The following is a 23788-nucleotide window of genomic DNA, read 5'->3' on the forward strand; positions in this document are numbered from 1 at the left end:
TCAAATGCCCGTACTTTCCGGTGTTAACTTTTCCCTTCATCTTAAGGCATCGGTTTTCACAATTACACTTGTTCCACAACTCTACTCATATTCTTTTTCCCATATTTAGATTTGTCAGAACAATTATAGATTATAAACTTTTGTAATTTATGTACTATGTGTATCTGATGTCATATAAGTAGTATTCCCATGGCTTAGGTGCCAAAGCAATCTTCTCACACTCCGGCCAAGGATAGTGTAATTTTTCTCGTGCGCTTCTGATTGTCGGAGAGTGTATGCTATAACCCTGTTTCTCTGCATTAATATGCATCCTAAATCTTTTCGGGATGTAATACAATACTTTATAAGGTTAGTTTTTTTTGATTTTGGATTGAAAGGGTTAATGGTTGGGCAATACAGGAAAGTTTACAATGAAACACTGATAATACTCAGCTAGTCCCAAAAATTGACGAATTTCTCTTGGTTGCTTTGGTGTTTAGTCGCTTTGCTCGGGTATACATGAATCCCGTGTCAACTAACAATATGTCCTAAGAATCGTACTCCTTGTAGCCAAAAGTTCGCACTTGGACAACTTGGTATACAATTTCTACTGCCTCAACATCTCCAAGATTGTTCGTAAATGCTATTCGTGTCCCTTTTTGGTTTTCGAATATATCAGGAGGTCATCATTAATGTTATAATGAATCTGTCGAAGTATGATTTACTAACTTGGTTCGTAAGATCCATGAAAACTACTTGTGTATTAGTCAGTCCGAAGGGCGTAACTAAGGGTTCATAGTGACCATACCGAGATTGAAACACCAATTTAGAAACATTTTTCTCTTGGATCTTAACTTGAAGATAGCCGGATCGGAGGTCGATTTTCGAGAAGTAATTCACTCCCTGGAGTTGATTGATCAAATCGTAGAATCATTAGAGGGGATGTTAGTTTTTTATAGTGATTTTTTGTTTAGTTCTCCGGTAATCAACACACATTCTAAGCCTCCATCCTTTTTCTTTACCAACAATACCGGTGCTTCCCAATGAGGATGGCTAGGTTCTATGAAATCCTTATATAATAATTCTTGTAGTTGTGTAATTAGTTCTTACATTTCGGAGAACGCCAGACGATAAGGTGCCTTGGTAATAGTAGTTGCCTCTAAGGTGTAACGCCCGTTAATTCCGGTTTCAAGAATTGAAGCTTGGAGAGTATGTATAATTCTCGGGGTTTATCCGACGCCTCTCGGAAGCCTTTACGTCATCCCGGTATGTCTAATCGCTTAACTCTTCTTCCAATTTGCATTATCATTAAATTTCAGGGGCTAGAATGAAAATATTTCATATTATAACATTAATCAAAAAACCCTAACCCCCCATTTTGCACCTGCAGCGATCGGCCAAAGAGGCAGCCCCCCCCCCCTTCATTGCTTCGACTTTTTGATCGATTCCAAGTTCCTAGAAGTAGTTCAAGGTATGTACTACAATCCCCAACACTCTTTTTGTTCACCTCTAATCATTTTGATGCTCAATTTTGCCGAAACTTTTCGTTGGACAGATTTCGGCTAGAGTGCAATTGACCCACTTCCCGTGAATAAAAATTTGAGTTTTTGGTGTATAAAGATTCCCAGGTATGGCTTTTACATCATATTAAAATTTCGTGGCCATTGGAGGTGTTTAGGTCGGTCAATCGATTTTAGTTCGAAACTAGTGTTTATCGGGTGTAGAATTGCAAATTGTTGAGTTTGATGCGTTAAGCGGTTGGATGACCAACCGAATCAGTTTGTACGGCCCGAAGGGAGTCTAAGGGCTATGGGAAAATTATTTTTTTGATGCTCAGGGCTGTTTTGGTTGGTGCTTGGTCAATCGAGTCGGCGGTGCGCAAATTTTCGTTTAAATGTTAAATTGAGAGTTGTAAAAAGAAACCGTCAACCCTATCAACTCGGGTGACATAATATTGATGAATGAAAAGATTTCAAATGGAATTTGGTCCATTCAGGGCTGATTCATTTAACAAATGGTTGTAAGGTTTATTACACGCGCATTCGACCCGATTTGATTGTCCTTGGGCCTTGGGCCAAGTTGTTGGGCCTCGGGCCAAGTGTTGGGCCTTGGGCCAATTCGTTGGGCCTTGGGCAAAGTTTTGGGCCTTGGGCCAAAGTGTTGGGCCTTGGGCGGCCCATTAGGCAAGAGTGTTCTTACAGTCTAGTTTAGTAACGTGTGGTGTATAATTTACAGGCCCTTGCTTGTGATTGTGCACTTAGGGATTCCTAGCTCGTTGCAGATGTTTGATTGATTTCAGCTGAGTTCATGATGCCCCTTTTTACTCTTTTAGGTTTTGGGCTAGCATGCACACCTGAGTGTTTTTCTTACTTGATGAAATGTTTTGAATAGTTTTACATAGGCTTGCTAGTATTGGTAGGCCTTGGAATGTTATAGAATGTGTATGTATATAGATATATATATATTTATATATATTTAGAATGGCCAATATTCGGCGAATGTTATAGTCGTCTCAACTACTGAATGTTGCGTATGCCTACCTTGTGTTTGCATGCGCCGAATGTTACGTGTTTGGGTTGTACGTTTGCTCAACCCTGAATGTTTGTAGTCGTTTTGACTACTTAATGTTGAGTATGCCTACTTTGTGTTTGCATGCCCTGAATGTTACATGTTTGGGTTGTATGTTTTCTCAGCCCTGAATGTTATTATTGAATGTTATATATATATATATATATATATATATATATATATATATATATATATATATATATATATATATATATATTTATATTTATTCTGATATATATAGGAATGCACGTATAGAGATGCTTATACGTAAGAATAACTATTTATCGAATGTGGTGACCTAACCGATGTATTTCCATTTACCGTTTTAAAACCGTTGGAATAATTATTTAAGAATTTTGTTACTTATTTAAAACTTGAACTCACTCAGCTTAAGCTGACTTTGTGTGCATGTTAGTGTGAGTTTCAGGTTAGGAAGAGGATGCCTTATCGCTTGGACGTGCACGGAGTTACTTAGACAGTGAAGGGCATACTAGAATGAAGAATTACTTATAAACCTTTTTATTTCAAAAGACTTTTAAAAGTTGTAAATAAATTTTGATTTTGGTAACTTATTCATCTATTTACGTTTTCTGCCGAATTATACTCTGTAATGCCGTTTTAATGCAAAGAATTGTTTTTAAGTTAATTTAATTTCTCAAGTGTTTTGTATGATTACCAACTGTGGGGTTTCCCGGGGTTCGGGGCCTTACAAGTTGGTATCAGAGCCTTGGTTCGAGGGATCCGAGCATCCCTGAATGCTTGGACTCGAACTGTATGAAAAGAGACCAGTATGCCCACCGCGAGTAGCTGCACGTCAAGAGGTAACTTTAGATTATTAGTCATTCCTTTAAGTTTAAAAGTTTCCAGTATGTCATTAACTGTTTTAAGTGTTAGATGGAAGGCTAACGAGGTTAGGGGCAGGGGGTCGTTTGGACGGGCGGGTAAAGTAAACGACTAATTACACTTGATCAACGTCATTAGCAGTTTACCCTTACCTTACATGTTCTAATTACCACTTGTACTTGTCCGTGTTAAAATTCTGTCTTTGTAGGGATAAGTCTTGGTTAATACTCGAGCTGCTAAGAGAGGTGGTCCTAGTGTTCGCGGCCGTGTTCGTAAGCCATGTGCCGAAGCCGAAAGAAAGATTCCTACTCCCCAGCGGGAGGAGACCCCGATTCGTGAGGAGGGGGACAACCCTGCCTTAGATCCTGCTTTGCGCGCAGCTATCGCGGATGAGGTTTACCAGGTGCTCCATAGCGCCATTCCTGAGATCGTTGCTGAGGGCGTCAGAGCCATGGAGGAATCACTGGTTGGTAAGGGTTCGGATAGGGGAAGGAAGAGTAAGGAAGTACAGGTCGAAGAGGAAGAGGAAGTGTATGTGCCGAGTGGGGATGAAGATGAGGTGCGGACAGTTAGTGTATCGACCCGGGGTTGCTCGTATGGGGACTTTAAGAAGTGCGACCCCCCTTCTTTCGATGGTACTAAAGATGCATTGGAAGCACATCAGTGGGTGAGAGAGATGGAAGCTGTTCTGAGGGTTAGTAAGTGCAAGGGGGAGGATATGGTGACTTATGCTACTGCCTCGTTTCGTTCCGAAGCACTATTTTGGTGGGATAACTTGGCGCAAGCTATGGGTGATCGTTCGATTAGGAGGATGACGTGGGAAGAGTTGAAGAAATTGGTTCTCGATCAGTTTTGTCCTCCGCATGAATTGGATAAGATAGAACAGGAATTCCTGACCTTGGAGGCTGGTACTATGTCGCATCGGGAGTATACCACAAAGTTCAACAAGATGGCTCGCTTATGTCCCGATCTGGTTACCCCTGAGGCAAAAATGATTAAGAAGTATGTGAAGGGCCTCCCGGTGGATGTTCGTAGGGGTGTGGTGACCACCGACATGAACTCCTTTCACTCGGTGGTTACCTTGGCAGGTACATTGTATGAGCAGAGAGAGAAGTTACCACCGATCGAGGCTAGGAAGACCTGGAACACTAATTCGTATGGTAAGCGGCCAGGGGTAAACAATTTTAGTTCGTCTGGCAAGAGGGTGAAGACTGAAACTTCTGAGTTTAGGAAGGATGCGGCGTTCGGTAATTGCAAGAAGTGCGGCAAAATACACAAGGGGGAGTGTAAGAGTGGGTCCGGCACCTGTTTTCGTTGTGATAAGGTTGGGCACCCCCGTTACGAGTGCCCGACTATGACTTGTTTCCGCTGCAGGGGTTCTGGTCACTTGTCATCAAACTGTCCTACCAGTAAGGTGGGGGGTGTCCGGTCAGGGGACTTCCTCAAGAGGGAAGATGGATGAGAAGCCGAAGGCCAGGGCGAGGGCCTTCAACATCTCCAAGAAGGAAGCAAAAGGGGATGCGGATGTCGTTTCAGATACTTTTTCCTTATTTAGCTTTCATTCCACCGTTATAATTTCTTATTCCTTTGAAATCGTATGTGTTAATCGTGTAGCTAAGCAGTAGTATAATATTGTCCTAGGTACCTTTCTACTTGATGAATTACAGGCGTCAGTCTTATTTGATTCGGGCGCCAGTAGAAGTTTTGTGTCTACCGCTTTCTGTTCCTCGTTGAACAAATCGCCCGAGCGCGTAGTCGATGTGTTTGAGGTTGAGGTCGTCGTAGGAAAATCCGTGTCTGTGTCTAGGGCTATTCAGGGTTGTTCCATCGAGTTGTCTGGGTATAGATTTCCAGTGCAGTTGTATTTGATGCCGCTTGGCTGCTTCGACGTGGTACTCGGGATGGATTGGCTCGCGAATTTTGATGCGCAGATCATTTGTGGTCAGAAACTCGTTCGTCTAAGGGCCCCGGATGGGACTCAAATTACGGTCTTCGGTGATCGGAATGTTGCGACGCCACATATTATATCCATGCTTAAGGCGAGGAAGTTGATGCAGCGGGGGTGCGGGGCGTATCTGGCGTATGCTATGAATGTGAATACTGAGGTGACTACCGTCGGTGATGTTCCTATTGTTCGGGATTTCCCGGATGTATTTCCAGATGATTTGTCAGATGTGCCGCCGGATCGCGAGGTCGAGTTCCAGATAGACCTTATACCGGGCGCCAAACCCGTTGCCCGAGCTCCCTACCGCCTAGCGCCGAATGAAATGAAGGAGCTTATGGCTCAGTTGGAAGACTTTCTCGATAAGGGCTTTATTCGACCGAGCATCTCACCTTGGGGTGCCCCGGTCCTGTTCGTTAAAAAGAAGGACGGTAGCATGCGGATGTGCATTGACTATCGTGAAGTAAACAAGCTCACTATCAAAAATCGGTACCCTCTCCCAAGGATCGACGATTTATTTGATCAGCTCCAAGGAGCTAGTTGGTTCTCGAAGATCGACCTTAGGTCCGGTTATCATCAGCTGAAGATTCGGGAGGAAGATATTCCTAAGACTGCCTTCCGCACTCGTTATGGACATTACGAATTTCTGGTGATGTCTTTCGGTTTGACCAACACACCGGCTGCGTTCATGGATCTTATGATCCGGATGTGTAGACCGATGCTCGATCGTTCGGTTATTGTGTTCATCGATGACATTCTTGTGTACTCTAAACGTGAAACCGATCATGCCGGTCATCTCAGGGAAGTGTTGGAGGCTCTGCGAAAGAACAAATTGTATGCGAAATTTTCTAAGTGTTTCTTTTGGTTACGTGAGGTTCAATTCTTGGGCCATGTTATTAACCCGAGTGGTATTCTGGTTGACCCTGTAAAGGTGGAAGCCGTGAATGAATGGGAGTCTCCTAAGTCTCCAACCGAAATCCGTAGTTTTCTGGGTTTGGCGGGGTATTACCGCCGCTTTATTCCTGACTTTTCGAAAATTGCTTCTTCACTGACCAAGTTGACTAAGAAGAGTGTTAAGTTCGTTTGGGATACGGAACAGGAGGAAGCTTTTCTCGAGTTGAAGAACAGATTGACGCATGCCCCGATTCTAGCTCTACCTGATGGCACCGACGATCTGGTGGTTTATTCTGACGCCTCCTACCAGGGGCTTGGGTGTGTTCTGATGCAGCGAGGTCGAGTCATCGTGTATGCCTCGCGGCAATTAAAGCCCCACGAGACGAATTATCCTACCCATGATTTAGTACTAGCGGCGGTTGTGTTTACACTTAAGTTGTGGAGGCATTATCTGTACGGTGTTCCTTGCACTATTTATACCGATCATAAGAGCTTAAAGTATTTCTTCGAGCAAAAGGAACTGAATATGCGACAGCGTCGATGGTTGGAATTGATTAAGGACTACGACTTGGAGATCATGTACCATCCGGGTAAGGCTAACGTGGTGGCCAACGCGTTTAGCCGGAAGGAGAGATCAAAACCTATTGGTGTGAAATCCTACCAGCTTATTCTCAAACTCGACATTTTGAAACAAATAGCCAATGTCCAGAATGAAGCGTTGCAGGTGGAATGGATTATGTCGGAGCGTATCTGGGGTCAGGAAAAGTTGTTGGAAGACGTCGGTGATGGGGTGAAGTATAAAGATGGGCGTTTATGGGTGCCGAGGTATGGAGGTTTCAGAAGTAGAATTTTAGATGAGGCGCACCAGTCGCGCTATTCCATTCATCCGGGCGCGACCAAGATGTACCAAGACTTGAAAAAGAATTATTGGTGGCCTGCGATGAAGTTCGAGGTGGCTCAGTATGTAAGTAAGTGTTTGACATGTCTGCAAGTTAAGGCCGAGCATCAGAAGCCGTTTGGGAAACTTCAGCTGTTGGAAATACCTGAATGGAAATGGGAGCATCTCACCATGGATTTCGTGACTAAACTGCCTCGTACTCCTAGGGGTAACTACGACAACATTTGGGTAATCATGGACAGACTGACCAAGAGCGCTCACTTCTTGCTGATTCGAGAGACTTTTAATTCTGAGCAGTTGGACGATGTGTTTATTCGTGAGATCGTCTATTGGCACGGGGTTCCGGTATCTATTGTTTCGGATAGGGATACGCGTTTCACCTCCAGATTTTGGAAAATTTCACGAGGAAATGGGCACCAAACTCCTCATCAGTACTGCTTATCACCCGCAGACAGATGGTCAGTCCGAGAGGACCATTCAGACTCTCGAGGATATGTTGCGGGCTTGTCTTATCGATTTTGGTGGTGGTTGGGACCGTCACTTACTGTTGGTAGAGTTCTCGTATAATAACAGTTATCACGCCACGATTGGGATGCCACCGTTTGAGATGTTGTATGGTAGGAGGTGCAGGACTCCAATCTGTTGGGGTTCTATTGGTCAAAAGCAGTTGGGTAGTTTGGAGGTGGTCGAGGCTACGACTGAGAAACTCGACAAGATTAAAGCATTTATGAAGGCCGCGTAGGATCGTCAGAAGTCTTATGCAGATAAAAGGCTAAGGCCTATTGTGTTTGAGGCCGGGGATCGGGTTATGTTAAAAGTTTCTCCCTGGAAGGGCAGTATTCGTTTTCATAAGAGGGGGAAGCTCAGCATGAGGTTTATTGGCCCGTTTCATGTATTGGCCCGAGTCGGTGAGGTAGCATATAGGTTGGAAATGCCCGAGGAGCTTGCGGGGATTCATCCTACTTTTCACGTGTCCCATCTGAGGAAATGCTTAGCGGATGAAGAGGCATATGTGCCTCTCGATGATATTGAACTCGATAGTAAGCTGAACTACGTTGAACAACCGATTGCTATTCTTGACCGGCAGGAGAGGCGTTTGAGAAATAAGGTGGTTAGACAAGTGAAGGTGTAGTGGAAACACCGTAGGGGTTTTGAGGCCACTTGGGAGTCCGAAGACGAAATGATGAAGCATTATCCGCAGTTGTTCCTGACGCATTGGGATTCGGGGACGAATCCCATTGTAAGGGGGTGGACTTGTAACGCCCGTTAATTCCGGTTTCAAGAATTGAAGCTTGTAGAGTATGTATAATTCTCGGGGTTTATCCGACGCCTCTCGGAAGCCTTTACGTCATCCCGGTATGTCTAATCGCTTAACTCTTCTTCCAAGTTGCATTATCATTAAATTCCAGGGGCTAGAATGAAAATATTTCATATTATAACATTAATTAAAAAACCCTAACCCCCCATTTTGCACCTGCAGCGATCGGCCAAAGAGGCAGCCCCCCCCCTTCATTGCTTCGACTTTTTAATCGATTCCAAGTTCCTAGAAGTAGTTCAAGGTATGTACTACAATCCCCAAACTCTTTTTGTTCACCTCTAATCGTTTTGTTGCTCAATTTTGCCGAAACTTTTCGTTGGATAGATTTCGGCTAGAGTGCAATTGACCCACTTCCCGTGGATAAAAATTTGATGCGTTAATCGGTTGAATGACCAACCGAATCAGTTTGTACGGCCCGAAGGGAGTCTAAGGGCTGTGGGAAAATTATTTTTTTGATGCTCGGGGCTGTTTTGGTTGGTGCTTGGTCAATCGAGTCGGCGGTGCGCAAATTTTCGTTTAAATGTTAAATTGAGAGTTGTAAAAAGAAACCGTCAACCCTATCAACTCGGGTGACATAATCTTGATGAATGAAATATTTCAAATGGAATTTGGTCCATTCGGGGCTGATTTGTTTAACAAATGGTTGTAAGGTTTATTATACGCGCATTCGACCCGATTTGATTGTCCTTGAGCCTGGGGCCAATTTGTTGGGCCTCGGGCCAAGTTGTTGGGCCTTGGGCCAAATATTGGGCCCCGGGCCAAGTTTTTAGGCCTTGGGCCAAGTTTTGGGCCTTGGGCCAAGTTGTTGGGCCTCGGGCCAAGTGTTGGACCTTGGGCCAAAGGGTTGGGCCTTGGGCGGCCCATTAGGCAAGAGTGTTCTTACGGTCTAGTTTAGTAATGTGTGGTGTATAATTTACAGGCCCTTGCTTGTGATTGTGCACTTAGGGATTCCTAGCTCGTTGCAGGTGTTCGATTGATTTCAGGTGAGTTCATGATGCCCCTTTTTACTGTTTTAAGTTTTGGGCTAGCATGCACACCTAAGTGTTTTTCTTACTTGATGAAATGTTTTGAATAGTTTTACATAGGCTTGCTAGTATTGGTTGGCCTTGGAATGTTATAGAATGTGTATGTATATATATATATATATATATTTATATATATTTAGAATGGCCAATATTTGGCGAATGTTGTAGTCGTCTCGACTACTGAATGTTGCGTATGCCTACCTTGTGTTTGCATGCGCCGAATGTTACGCGTTTGGGTTGTACGTTTGCTCAACCCTGAATGTTTGTAGTCGTTTCGACTACTGAATGTTGCGTATGCCTACTTTGTGTTTGCATGCGCTGAATGTTACATGTTTGGGTTGTATGTTTTCTCAGCCCTGAATGTTATTATTGAATGTTATATATATATATATATTTATATATATACTGATATATATAGGAATGCACGTATAGAGATGCTTATACGTAAGAATGACTATTTATCGAATGTGGTGACCTAACCGATGTATTTCCATTTACCGTTTTAAAACCGTTGGAATGATTATTTAAGAATTTTGTTACTTATTTAAAACTTGAACTCACTCAGCTTAAGCTGACTTTGTGTGCATGTTAGTGTGAGTTTCAGGTTAGGAAGAGGATGCCTTATCGCTTGGACGTGCACGGAGCTACTTAGACGGTGAAGGGCATACTGGAATGACGAATTACTTATAAACCTTTTTATTTCAAAAGACTTTTAAAAGTTGTAAATAAATTTTGATTTTGGGAACTTATTCATCTATTTACGTTTTCCGCCGAATTATACTCTGTAATGTCATTTTAATGCAAAGAATTGTTTTTAAGTTTATTTAATTTCTCAAGTGTTTTGTATGATTTCCAACTGTGGGGTTTCCCGGGGTTCGGGGCCTTACATAAGGTTAGGTCAGTTCGGAGTTCAGTTTTTCGGATAGTGGGATTTCGGGTAGTTCATCAGTAAGGATATTGGAGTATTCGAGTACTACACGAATGTCTCCTATATGTTCATTGGGGTTTTTATGGTTACATTTTTCAGAAATGCCATACACCTTTGGTGTAAGTGCTTTAATACTTTAAGATGAGGCAAGAAATGTGATATTGCACCAAACTTCTCTCCCTGTACCATAATTGCTTCATCATTCAAGAGAGGAATTTCAACTATTTAGTCATCACTCACGAGTTCCGCCTTGTATTTAGCTAACCAGTCCATACTGACAATTACATCGATGCTTCCTAACTATACCGGGAGTAGGTCAATAAAAATGGTTAATTGTTTAGGATAATAGGAAAGTTTTGGAGTATTTGGTTAACAGTTATCAATTTTTCTATTAGCGAATTTTATAGCATAGGGGGTCTTACTAGTTCACTAACCAGTATATTTCCTAAGGGTACGAATTCAATGGAGAATAACTCTTCTATCGGTATCTATATTAAATGAACTGAAGCATATTAGTCAGAAATTACAAATGTATTCTCTCACCACAATTAAGTCTTGCTGTGTTTTATCGGGTCCGATCACTAATCGGGGCCTCTAGCCGAGTTAGACGTCGATGTTCATTCTTAGTTTAACTTGAGACAGTTCCTTTTGAAGCGTTCCATACTTCGACACTTGTAGTAAACATGAGGGTTTGCCATAGTTTGTGATCGAATTGGTGCGATTGGGACAACTGCAATTGGTGAGGTCAGAACGGTCGGTTTACAGTGGTCATAATGGTTTCACGGCTACAGGTATAGTATCCAATCTTCCCGCTTTTATGCCATGCCTTTATTCAACATACCCTTTAGCAAAGGTTCATTGTATATGTTTAATTTTGAATTAAAGTTGATTGTTGTATTATTTTGAGTTGTAGGGTGCGCAAGTTTAAATTGTTGTAGCTTTTGTACCCCTGTTTCATGATTAATTTGTTTTGGTACTAAATGATTTCCCTGGGCATTCTCAACACACTATTTCTGACCAAATCAAAGCTACCACCCCGGTTTGTGTCACAGTTTTCTCAAAAGTTATGTAGCTAACTAGATTAACTAAGGTCTCTACTTCCGGACTACTAACAATGGCATCAGTCGAACCAGGTCGTTAAAATGGTTTGTGTATTTCAGTTGATCCGTACCTTTCATTTTTGATTTCTTGGGTTTGTGTTCTAATTTCTCGATTTCGTTCCTTTGACGAAAATGTTTTGATATAAGAGTTTTAAATTTTGCCCATGTCATGCGGATAATTGCCTTTTGTTCCCGAATTCGTACAATCATTTTCTACCACACAAGGGCGTGACTAAGTAGTGTAATAGTGATGTGTGAAAAGCGTATATTATTAATAACCAAGTTTTACCGAATTCACCTAAAAACCACACAATTAGCAAGTGTACCGGTCGTTATGTAGCTAGCAAGTAAGAACGAATATCTAACCTAGGACACTATGGGTAAATTCTAATTATTAAACCTAAATGATTACTAATCTAGACTTTCTTTTGATTTTTTAGATTTTTTTTTCTTTATAAATATTAATTAAACTAAATTACTTAACTAATAAAAATTAAACTAAAAATGAAATAAAAAATGGGTTTTAACCAAATGCGAGAAACGACTTCCTAGGTGATGGGATCCTACTAGTTAAATTAATAGCTAACGAACTTGACTTGGTTGAAAAGCAATATCTAAAAAATATGACACTAAAGTACGCTAGATCGCCTCCCGGCCTCACCAACAAGACCCTAGAACTCTAATGACATGTGAAGCTCAATTGTTCAAGGTTTGGATCTCCTCCCGGTCTCACCTTACCTAATAATACTATGGTACCCCAAAACTCAAATCACCTTCCGGTCTCTTTGAATACAATATATATTAATATAAAGGGGGTATTTTTAATTAATTGGAACACGACTTGCATCACAATAATCTAAAGGGACCTACGCTAACTCACTCGCGTGCAATTACTACCCAAACCCACAAAAGACAAAGATGACACAACACTAAATTGCCTCCCGGCCTCTCTAAAGATAGAATAATAAAATCTAATCCGTTCTCAATAATTATTCCTACGATTTTTTCGACCATAAATCGCAAACAAGTTGAAAACACAAAGTAAACAACCTAATCATGCATCTAACAATCACCAATGACTATCAAACACAAATGGAATAATTATTAAAGCAAAAATATGATTCAATTACGCATATATCATGAACAAACCAATTAAAAACTTTACCATAACACTAAATCAACCAACGTCAAATAAAAATTCGTCAAACCATTAATCTAACATAGTACTCAACCAAAACCTAGGTAGCTATTCATAACAGGATACGAAACAAAACTAATATAATAGTTGTTGTTCATCGTAAAAGAAATAATTATATATGACGTTGCTGCTTGCTTCTTTTTTTCTTTCTCGAACTAACGGCAGCCACGAAATAAAATAAGCCTCCAATACTCCCTGACTTGTCAGTCCTTTTTTCTTTGACCGCAGCCGTTCTCCAACAATTGTGTGTAGGGTTTTTTTTTTCTCTATGTTGCCTCTAACATATATATTACCCTCAAAGAAATCGACTTCACCTTGATTTTTTTCGTGGGCCTCACTTCACCCTTTTGTTTTTATCTAACAATTTTCTCATGGAGTCCATTTGATAGCATGCTGGCAATCGGTTGGATTAAGCCTTGCAAGATACGTAACACGGGACCACTGATTTGTGTTTTAATCCATATTTAGCTCATGCCAGTTTCTCTTTTTCTTTTTCTTCCTTCGTTCTGACTTTACGTGAGCTTCATAAAATCCCAACTAAGCATTTTTTTTTTCTTTTGTCCTTTTGATATAACTGTACAAAACAATCAAATGCATTAGTATTAGTAGTTTCGAATTCATATATCCAAGTTTAAAACGTATTCTAAATTTTATATTATACTTCTATAAAGTAAGTCAAAATAGAAAATAAAAACAACAATAATACTAACACATAAAATTTATTCGAATATAACTCGTTGGCTTTAAGTTTAGAAAAAGAAAATACTCAATGTTAACTCATTGTCTCTTGAAACCATAAAAACCCACATATGAACCATCTAAGAATAATATTAAATAAAAACATGGCTCAAAAGTATTTAAAGTGTGAGAAATATTTTATAATTTAGACCATATCAAATAGTAACATAATTAACGATACAATTTGATGGGAAACTAGTTGTGTGGATAATAGACTTTATCATTTCGATTCATTTCACTAACTCATTTGATTCTTTAGTATCATTAAAATTTACATCTTTGCACAACTTAAATCGTTTAAACGAGTATTCCTGTTGCGAAGGATCACGGTTGTTAAGACTAGTATTCATGTTCGATAAAAGATTTTTGTTGCCAATTGCGTTTAGTTGGGGAAATTATCATTATCGGTAGTAGCATTAGTGCTCAATGTGGGGAGCATTATTTGTGACAATGTTCGTATTTATCATGAAGATAAAATTTGTATTGTATTAGTATTGGGCGGCGAAATAATATTCGCGGCGGTATTAGTGTTTGGCATTTAATTTGTATTCATTGTCGTTTTAATGCCGGCAGCGAATCGCGTTGCGATTGTCAGAGTTACCAACTACAGTTTCCGAACAATCATTTCGGCCACAACTGCCTCAAATCACGTGTTTGTTTTCTTCGGGGCCATTCTATAATGATAAACAACTAAACTTCACACAATAGTAATCTTCCCTATAACTCATTGCGCAGAGAATCACATTAGCTAATATTCAGGTAATTCAAATAGCAGATAAGTATTACACACATCGAATCATGTTTCAATATACTCATAATAGTATATAGATTTAGCCTAATAAGGCCATTGTGTTGCATGTATGTATCGAAAATTGTCATCCCGTGACAAGTAATTTTAACCCGGTAAGGGCCAATGTTTGTACTAATAGTTCTAAATCGTCTCTCCTATCAGCATAGCACATTACCAAATGCTTGCATGGAGTATCGAAACTATGCACAATGTTATCATACTATCCTTCTTTATTCGAACAAACATTATAATGACCACGAATAGTTCACAACTTGTACAACAATTATTCAGATGTAATCCCACTATTGGGTAATTGTTTTATCATGTCTCTCCCGTAAGTAGACATTTGTTCGTTAAGATTTTAAACAGTATGCTGTAGTCAAAGGCATTTGTATGTTTCCCTTGACCTTTGGATGTTATTAAATATAACTACAGAATATTCTTTCATCGGTTATTCAGTACCCGTAAGCATGCTGGGTCTACCAAAAATGGTGATTTATTAGTAGGGGGTAAGTATGTTCTCTGTAATCCAAGACACGTCATTGGTCCGCGGCGTGAGGTTTCTCTTCTATAATAACTCGATCGGAGTGGCAATAATATGGGAGGAGTTAGAGATACTTGTACACAGGTGATTTGATAAATTTATTAGTCAATGTCAGTGGTACTGGTAAGGTATAAATGAGTTATTATTTTCATAACTGGTGCATGATATATATAGGTGGTCACGGTTTATTATATTATTAAAAATTCAATAGGATAATCCTTATCATTATACTTATAATTTGATAAATCGTACTCTTTACTAGGTATTTTCTTAATAGTAGTGTTTATTTTTGAACAATAGAAGTGGAGAGATGGCTGGAAAACAGTTCAATTTGCTGTTAGAAACTGGTATATGAGATAAAGATTAGGTCCGAATCAAGAAGTGTCGTGTTCCCTTGAGATGGACGTACGTATATCATACCTTCCACGGTTCCTTTTTGGGCCTTGAATTTACGCTCGGTCTGTGAATCAATCATACAATAAGGTTTAGTTTGGACTCGCTAAAACGTCCTCGCATTCTCGTTTACAGGCAACATCAGTCTTTTACCAGATATGAGGCTACCGATTTCGACACCTTTCGGTTCCACGATTTGTTATAAAAATAATATTTTTCAATAGTAGGAATCAGAGTAGAGAATATTATTAGTTAAGGCCAAATAAAATATTTTATTTGTTATGGTCATGTACAATATTAATTATGATAAAATATAATATTATTTTTAATAAAATAGAGTTTTAAATTAATATTGATTATAATCGAATACAACATTCGTAACACGGGGACTTAGTATTATCGACGGTACAGTACGTATAAGTATTTGTACACTTTTTTCCAGATAAGCACGTATGCGTGTAACATATATATATATATATATATATATATATATATATATATATATATATATATATATATATATATATATATATATAGGGTAAGGATCCTAAGAGAACCATTGGCAAATTGAGAACTTTGAGAACCATTTTGGACCACTAAAAAAACCCTCTAAAAAATATTTAAAAAATTATAAAACAAACAAAACCGAAAATTTTAAAAAGGTAAAAAAACCAAAATTCTTATATTTCTTTCATATTTCATTCCGATTTCATTAAAAAAAACCGAATTTTTTTTTCTTTTTAATTCGTATTATACATATACACATATGTATACTTTCATTTAATCTCTAGTTACGTAATATACACATATGTACATTATCATTTACCTTAAATTATACATGTGTATAGGAAAAAACATGTGTGTACATATTATACATATATGTATAATAAAAAAACCGATTTTTTTTCTTTTTAATTCGTATTATACCTATACACATATGTATACTTTTATTTAATCTCTAGTTTTGTAATGTACACATATGTACATTATCATTTACCTTAAATTATACATATGTGTATAGGAAAAAAACATGTGTGTACATAGATGTATATATTATACATATATGTATATGTATAATTTAGCTAAACCAAGAATTTTTTTTATGTTTTTTTTTAATTTTATTTTTATTTTATTTTTTTAGAAACCGGGATGATAAATAAGAACTTTGATTTTTTTCCTTTTTTTATTTTTGTGTTTTTATTGTTTTATGATTTTTTTTTATTTTTTGCGTTTTTTTTTATGGTCCAAAATAGTTCTCATAATTCTCAATTCCCAAAAAGTTCTCACATGATCCTGATCCTATATATATATATATATATATATTCACACTTAAGCACTACCTTTTATACACATATGTTGCCATTTTTACCTACCTGCATATTCCGTGACTTCATCCCAAATTCCCTCGTACAAGCAAGTCTGTTATTATGTTCCGGACCATAATAACTCACTTTGCCCTACAAGTTTATCCCGGCATCTATCAGTATATAATATTAAATTATTATTTAATTATTTTCCCAGAGTTAATCGAGCCTACGGTTATATTTTAGATGCCTTAAGGGATAACCTAATCCTTATAACCAATGGCTCTGATACCAACTTCTGTCACACCCCGCTGAGCTATTTTCGGAAGCGTAAAATAGAAATGTAACAGACATCTCTTGTATCAACCACATTGTTTATAAAGAACAATACAAACTAGTTTACAATATTTTACATTGATCTAACTTTGTTTACAACTAGGTGATATAAACTAAATCCAGCCCGTTAAGCGACTTTATTTTTTACTAGCACACTTGCATCAATTCACCCAGCATTGATTGCAAGTCAAACACGTAGCATATTGACTTTTTAGCCCAAGTCTGGTATACTTGAAAAACATGTTAAAACGGGTCAACTACAAATAGTTGGTGAGTTTCACGAGTTTCAAGAAATCAGTTGTGCGTACAACAATCACAGTTGTAAATACGCAAGTATGTATGTACGTTCAAAAGTACGTTTGTTTGTATGTTTATAATGTAATTATGCTAAGCTATAGTGAAGCCTTGACTGTCTGTGCTATGTGCATCCATTTCCCACGCTTAATCAACCATTGTGGCTCCCTTTCCGCCCACAACATGCCCCGGTAGCTATGTCTAACACTACATAGCCTGTTTGTATAATTATGGTCATGTGCAAACGACGCTATGTGACACGGAAACTAGGCCGATTCCGTTTGGGTTTGTCAAACCAATAGTACCATTCACAATCCACCGGCTCGAAGTTAATCACTGTGTTCCTGGGGACTTTCGTATGTCAGCACTTAGATAATTCCCATCATCAAACATTTCATAGTATACAGATATGTATCAACATATTTTTCACCCAGAAAGTTCATAAAAACAGTTTAAAAGTGGGGTCATGAAACTCACGATTTAATCAGTAATCAGTAGTGCGGCAGTTCAGGGTTTGCTCGACTTGTAATCACTGGTCCCTATAATTAATATTATAATAATATTAATATTTTAATATTATTATAATCTCAATACTAAACTGGACTGTATATCTAATTTGGGTGTAGCTGGAATGCCCAGAAAGTATCAATAGGCTTAGGTTGTGATGTTGTTCAATGTCTAATACTAAAAATTGAACTTGGCTAAGTTTTCCCGTTTTCCCCGCTGGGCCAAGTTGTTCGTTTATGTGTTCAGAAAACAATTATGAGGAAGTAAGCTTGGGTAAATGTGTTGGTCAATAAATTGATTAAGTTATAAAGAAAGATCACCCATTGGGGTTCCGGATTCGCTATGGGGCCCGTTTTTGTTTATTCAATTTGATTTGAGAAGAAACACGCACAATCTATCTAGATTGTCTATGTTTCTCATAAAAAGTTCGTTTTTACTTAATTAATCCAAAAATATGATTTTTGATTACTCTTGGTGTTCTGATGTTCCTGTAGGTTCGTTAATCATGAACTTGCCGGTTTTTATTAAAATTGAATTTGTTTAATTTTCAAATTAGCATAATTAATTAACCATTAATTATTAAATTATGAAAATTTAGCCACTTATCAAATAAAATGTGTAGATTTTAATAAAAATATTTCTGGAATTATTTACTGGTTTATTAATTTATAAAAATTCATTTTACCTACTATATTTAGCTTGAAAATCGTCCGTTTATCCCAAACGATTTCCAAAAATTCCACCAAAATTCATGGATACTCAACTTATATCCCAAAATCATCTGTATCAATTCCAGAATGTAACAACCTTGTTCAATATTCCTTTTGAGCCAAATTCGGCTATAAAAACTCTTACAAACGCATATGTACAAAACACCCTTAGACTTTTCCAAATGATTCCAAATTTCATATGTGACAAAAATATACCAAATATGAGTTCCCCACAAAATTTCATAATTTTTCAAGCATTTTAACTATTTTCCCAAATAAACGTCCCAATTCGATAATAAATTCGCCAAATATTCTTGGATGGTCGAAAAATTACCAAATTTCAACAGGGACTCAATGATATGGTCCCTGATGTCCATGCAAAATATATGACCTACATATATGCACATCACAATCAAAACCTAAACAGCCCGTAATCGAGTGATTCGGTATTACCTTAGCCATGTCTATTATGATTCTGATTCCTAACCATGTCTATGATCAAAACATAATTTTGGACTATTATTTAGGATTTTATCATGGTTAGGATGATTTTTAGCAATTAAACTATGTTTATATGATATTAAACACACTTTAATATGTATAAAAATTGATTAAAATGGGCAAAATACCTAATTTTCTTGAAGAGAAAACTGAAGAACAGCAAGGAATTTTCTAGTTTCTGGAAAAATGGATAACAAAAAAAATCTAAGGTATTATATAATAAAAGTTTCTTAATGTGGGGGTAACATCATTTTAATGGCCTTAAGCTAAATGGGCTTTCCTTTGGGCACATTTTTCTGAATTTACAAGCCTATACGCGGAAACCAAAGTCCAAATTTATTTTGGGTTCGGTTTTTGGCGCGAAAAACATATCGGGTACGACGAACAACGCGAAAACGAGTGCTTTTCCGCCTATTTTTGTATAAATTTATAAAAACATACTATACGTTTATAAAAATCGAAAGTATTTTCACGGATCGCTTAAAACATTTCAAGTAAGTGTTTGGTAAGTCTTTTTCGGCTTAACGGATGATACAATGCTTGGTTTGTAACTATCTTTCGCGTTTAAATCTATAGCGGGTAGTTAAACGAGTATGCTTTCGTTTAACTTGTTTGCTATGGAACTAAGGTCATAATACTAATATATTAGCTTATATTAAAAGTATATCACTTATAGATGCCCCCCCCCCCCCCCGAGATATCTAGGTCATAACCAGACCCGTTCGGTTAATCGTTTGTTCGATAGGCAATAAGCGTTTAATTGCTTATTCGGTAAATACGTACTGAGGTATACTAGGTTTTGCCTCAAATGTCACAGAGGAGCATTTTCATAACTAAATAAAGTCCTTTAATAATATTAATAATAATACACAATAATATTAAGATATGATAATAATAATAATAATAATAATAATAATAATGATAATAATAATAATAATAATAATAATAATAAAGACATATTAATACATGGATATAAGGACTTGGTTACACCCAGACTTGATTCAAAATATGACCGAAACCCAAACCCGAGACCCAATTCGTTAAGAAAGGAACTTAGTAGCGAGAGATGGCTTATAAAATATATATATAGTAATAACAAATATGGATACGAGAACTTAAGATGAAGTTAAGAAATGTAAAATAATGAAATAAATATAATAATACACATATGTGATAATAATGAATATTGTCAAGAATATAACCTAATGAAGTCGGTCCATTAATAAAATAAGGTTATGCATATTAAACTAATACGACCGTTTAAGGTGGTTGCATGTTCGGTTCAGTTAACTTAAAAGTTAACCCTGTTAACATAAGAAAATAAATAACAAGCAAATATATAGAGTTAATATGTCTACGTTATTAACAGTTAGTCGGGCTCAGTTAAAGAAAGGCATTACTATTAAATCAAAGGGGAATTGACTACAAGTGAGTTTTAGCCCCTTTTGTTGTGATGTTTTTCGGGGCCGTGTGCATACTCTTATGTAATAGTTAATACACTTATCTTAAGTGATAAGGGTATGATACGTGTATGATTGTGCATTGAATGTTATTATTATATAATGTTTATATGAATGAATATTTATATATATTATATACATAAGACATGTAAAGTATGCACGTATGATAGCGAATGTATGAATGACTAACGAGAAAGGTATGGTTGTATGGTTATGCGAGGCAAAAAGACCAGACCCTAATAATATATGAGATAGAAGAGACCAGACCCTGATAATATCTGAGATAGAGGGACCAGACCCTAAAACTATCTAAGATAGAAGAAGCAGGATAGTTTACAGTATGCCGCAGGAAAAGTATGATAGAAATTATGTAAGTACGTATGCATGTACGTAAAGTATGTATGAATGAGTAATAGCAAGTGAGGTATGAAATAAGTATCTTCCGAAACGTATAAGTATGAATATGAATGCATGTATGTTAAATGATTAACTAGAACTCACTCAGCGTAGCTGACTTTTAGTATGCACGCAGGCGAATATGATGAGACACGTGGCAATAAGATGAAGACTGGCATCGTTAAGAAGAAGATTCACGTGCTATTTATATTTATGTAAGTCTTATGTTATTCAGTTTAAAAAAAGTATTTATGTTTTGTAAGAATGGTTGACTTTTATACCGCAATTTGTTTAAATTAACTCTGATTTTCCGAATTACGTGAATGAGAAATTCCATCCTGAGCAAAAGTAGGGCACCCGGGGTCGGGGGCCTTACATTGTTGTTGCCTATAGTGCGGATCCTCAAGATAAGTGGCAGACGTGTCACACATACGTTCCCAAGGTTTATAACATTTTCATGTTATCTGGGGTTTCCGCATTTTCATGCCGCTCATGATTAGGTATTTCTCCAGTTTTATCTTAAGGTTTAGACATTTTCATGTCTCTCAAGTAAAGGCCTTGTCGCCAGCATAATGGGTATCTACTACAAAGGTACACTTTTACACCTAGCTTTAATATATACTTCATTATTAAGGTGTTACCTTTCGGCTTAATTGTGACAACTTTCACCTGAATGACTTTTAAAAAAATATTTTCTTGATATATTATGTTGAAGATATTTTGCTAAGATAACTTATCTCGAACATCATTCATACAAAACACAAGATAAACCAAAAGATTATGTTACTAACATCCAAATGCAGGGAAATAAAAACGGTGTCCGAGCATCATCCTTAAAAAGAGAAGAATCATCCACCCGGGCTCCATTGAAAGGTCAGGTCAAAGGATAATGTAGGCTTCGTCCTGTAACCCAGGATCCTTTTACCTACGTTCCTCAAAATGTCGATTATCCTAAGAGGGATTTAAGATCCCTAAACCTATTGTTCAAAGACATGAAAAAGTAAATGGTTCAACAAACCAACTACCACAAACCATAATCAAAAAACCACCACAAAACAGAGCTCAGGCCTTTTCATTCTTATCCTCATCGCTCTGCAAACCAGCACAACCCGTCTACTCCACTGCAACCTCGTTGGCCTTTGTAGGATCCTCAACATCGCTTTCTACCATGCTTGGCCCCGGCTCATCCATGCTCTTTCCTTTCAGGTTAGCCATAATCTTTTCCCAAGATGCCACATCCTAGAAAGGTGTCTCCAACCCTCCTTCCCTCGCTTCCTTGGCAATCCTAAGTCTGGATTGGAAGATGGAGATTGTAGCAGATTTCTTAGCCCCCTCTGTGAACTCCTGAAGTTTCACCACATGATCCGCCTCCATGTGCACCAACTCCTTCCTAGCCAGAGAGAGCTCTCTCTTCATATCCTCAAGCTCCTTAGTCTTCTTCTCTAGGAGGGTGGTTTTGGAGGAGCCAATCTTTCGCAGATCGACAATTCGGGCTTTCGATTCCATCATTTCCTGGTTCATGGAGAAAAATCTGGAGGAGAATTACTCGGGGCCCTGTCAAGACAAAAAATTTTCAGGTTAAGTTATTCTCAGGATAACTTATTATCAGGATACAATAGACAGAAATGAATACCTGCTGCATCTTGTTCATAGCATCCTGGAAATCAACATCATGAACGGAAGTAGAGTCGGACTGCTCTTGATTTTTCCTTTTCCTGGAACTATTGGGACGTCCACTTTCCGGCTTGGGGAGCGAGCTCGGGGCAACCTCCTTCTTGACAGTGCTGCATATGGAGACCATGCTATCAATATCTTCTAGACCGAAAACAGCTACGGATTTGCCTACATTCAGATAAACAGGTCAATATCTTCGATCTTGTATCTCTTATGACTAACGTATAATTACTTCTTACCAGACATATCGCAAGGAGAATCCTTCGTTCGGGATATTTCATTCCAATGGCTGGACTTGAGCTGGTACCATGGTTTTACCCTAAACAGGCTTTATCGCCAGATTTATTTAACTTAGTTTTGCTGAAGCAGAGGATCTGCCAAGTTGCCAAGTGGAAAAACGCTATCTATTTGCTTTTAACTCGGCTAGCATATATCCTAAAGGCAAGACTCAGAAAATACTCATCATTCGGGGACATCATATGTAAGTTTGTTAGATCTATGAGTGTCTACTACAAAGGTACACTTTTACACCTAGCTTTAATATATACTTCATTATTAAGGTGTTACCTTTCGGCTTAATTGTGACAACTTTCACCTGAATGACTTTTAAAAAAATATTTTCTTGATATATTATGTTGAAGATATTTTGCTAAGATAACTTATCTCGAACATCATTCATGCAAAACACAAGATAGGCCAAAAGATTATGTTACTAACATCCAAATGCAGGGAAATAAAAACGGTGCCAGAGCTTCATCCTTAAAAAGAGAAAAATCATCCACCCGGGCTCCGTTGAAAGGTTAGGTCAAAGGATAACATAGGCTTCGTCCTGGAACCCAGGATCCCTCTACCTACGTTCCTCAAAATGTCGATTATCCAAAGAGGGATTTAAGATCCCTAAACCTATTGTTCAAAGACATGAAAAGTAAATTGTTCAAAAAACCAACTACCACAAACCATAATCAAAAAACCACCACAAAATCAGAGCTCAGGCCTTTTCATTCTTATCTTCATCGCTCTGCAAACCAGCACAACCCGTCTACTCCACTGCAACCTCGTTGGCCTTTGTAGGATCCTCAGCATCGCTTTCTGCCATGCTTGGCCCCGGCTCATCCATGCTCTTTCCTTTCAGGTTAGCCATAATCTTTTCCCAAGATGCCACATCCTAGAAAGGTGTCTCCAACCCTCCTTCCCTCGCTTCCTTGGCAATCCTAAGTCTGGATTGGAAGATGGAGATTGTAGCAGATTTCTTAGCCCCCTCTGTGAACTCCTGAAGTTTCACCACGTGATCCGCCTCCATGTGCACCAACTCCTTCCTGGCCAGAAAGAGCTCTCTCTTCATATCCTCAAGCTCCTTAGTCTTCTTCTCTAGGAGGGCGGTTTTGGAAGAGCCAATCTTTCGCAGATCGACAATTCGGGCTTTCGATTCGATCAGTTACTGGTTCATG

Source organism: Bidens hawaiensis, unplaced genomic scaffold (assembly GCF_021521415.1).
Source record: "Bidens hawaiensis isolate Kalapana, Puna unplaced genomic scaffold, B.hawaiensis_p1.1 tig00014198_1, whole genome shotgun sequence".
Lineage (NCBI taxonomy): Eukaryota > Viridiplantae > Streptophyta > Magnoliopsida > Asterales > Asteraceae > Bidens > Bidens hawaiensis.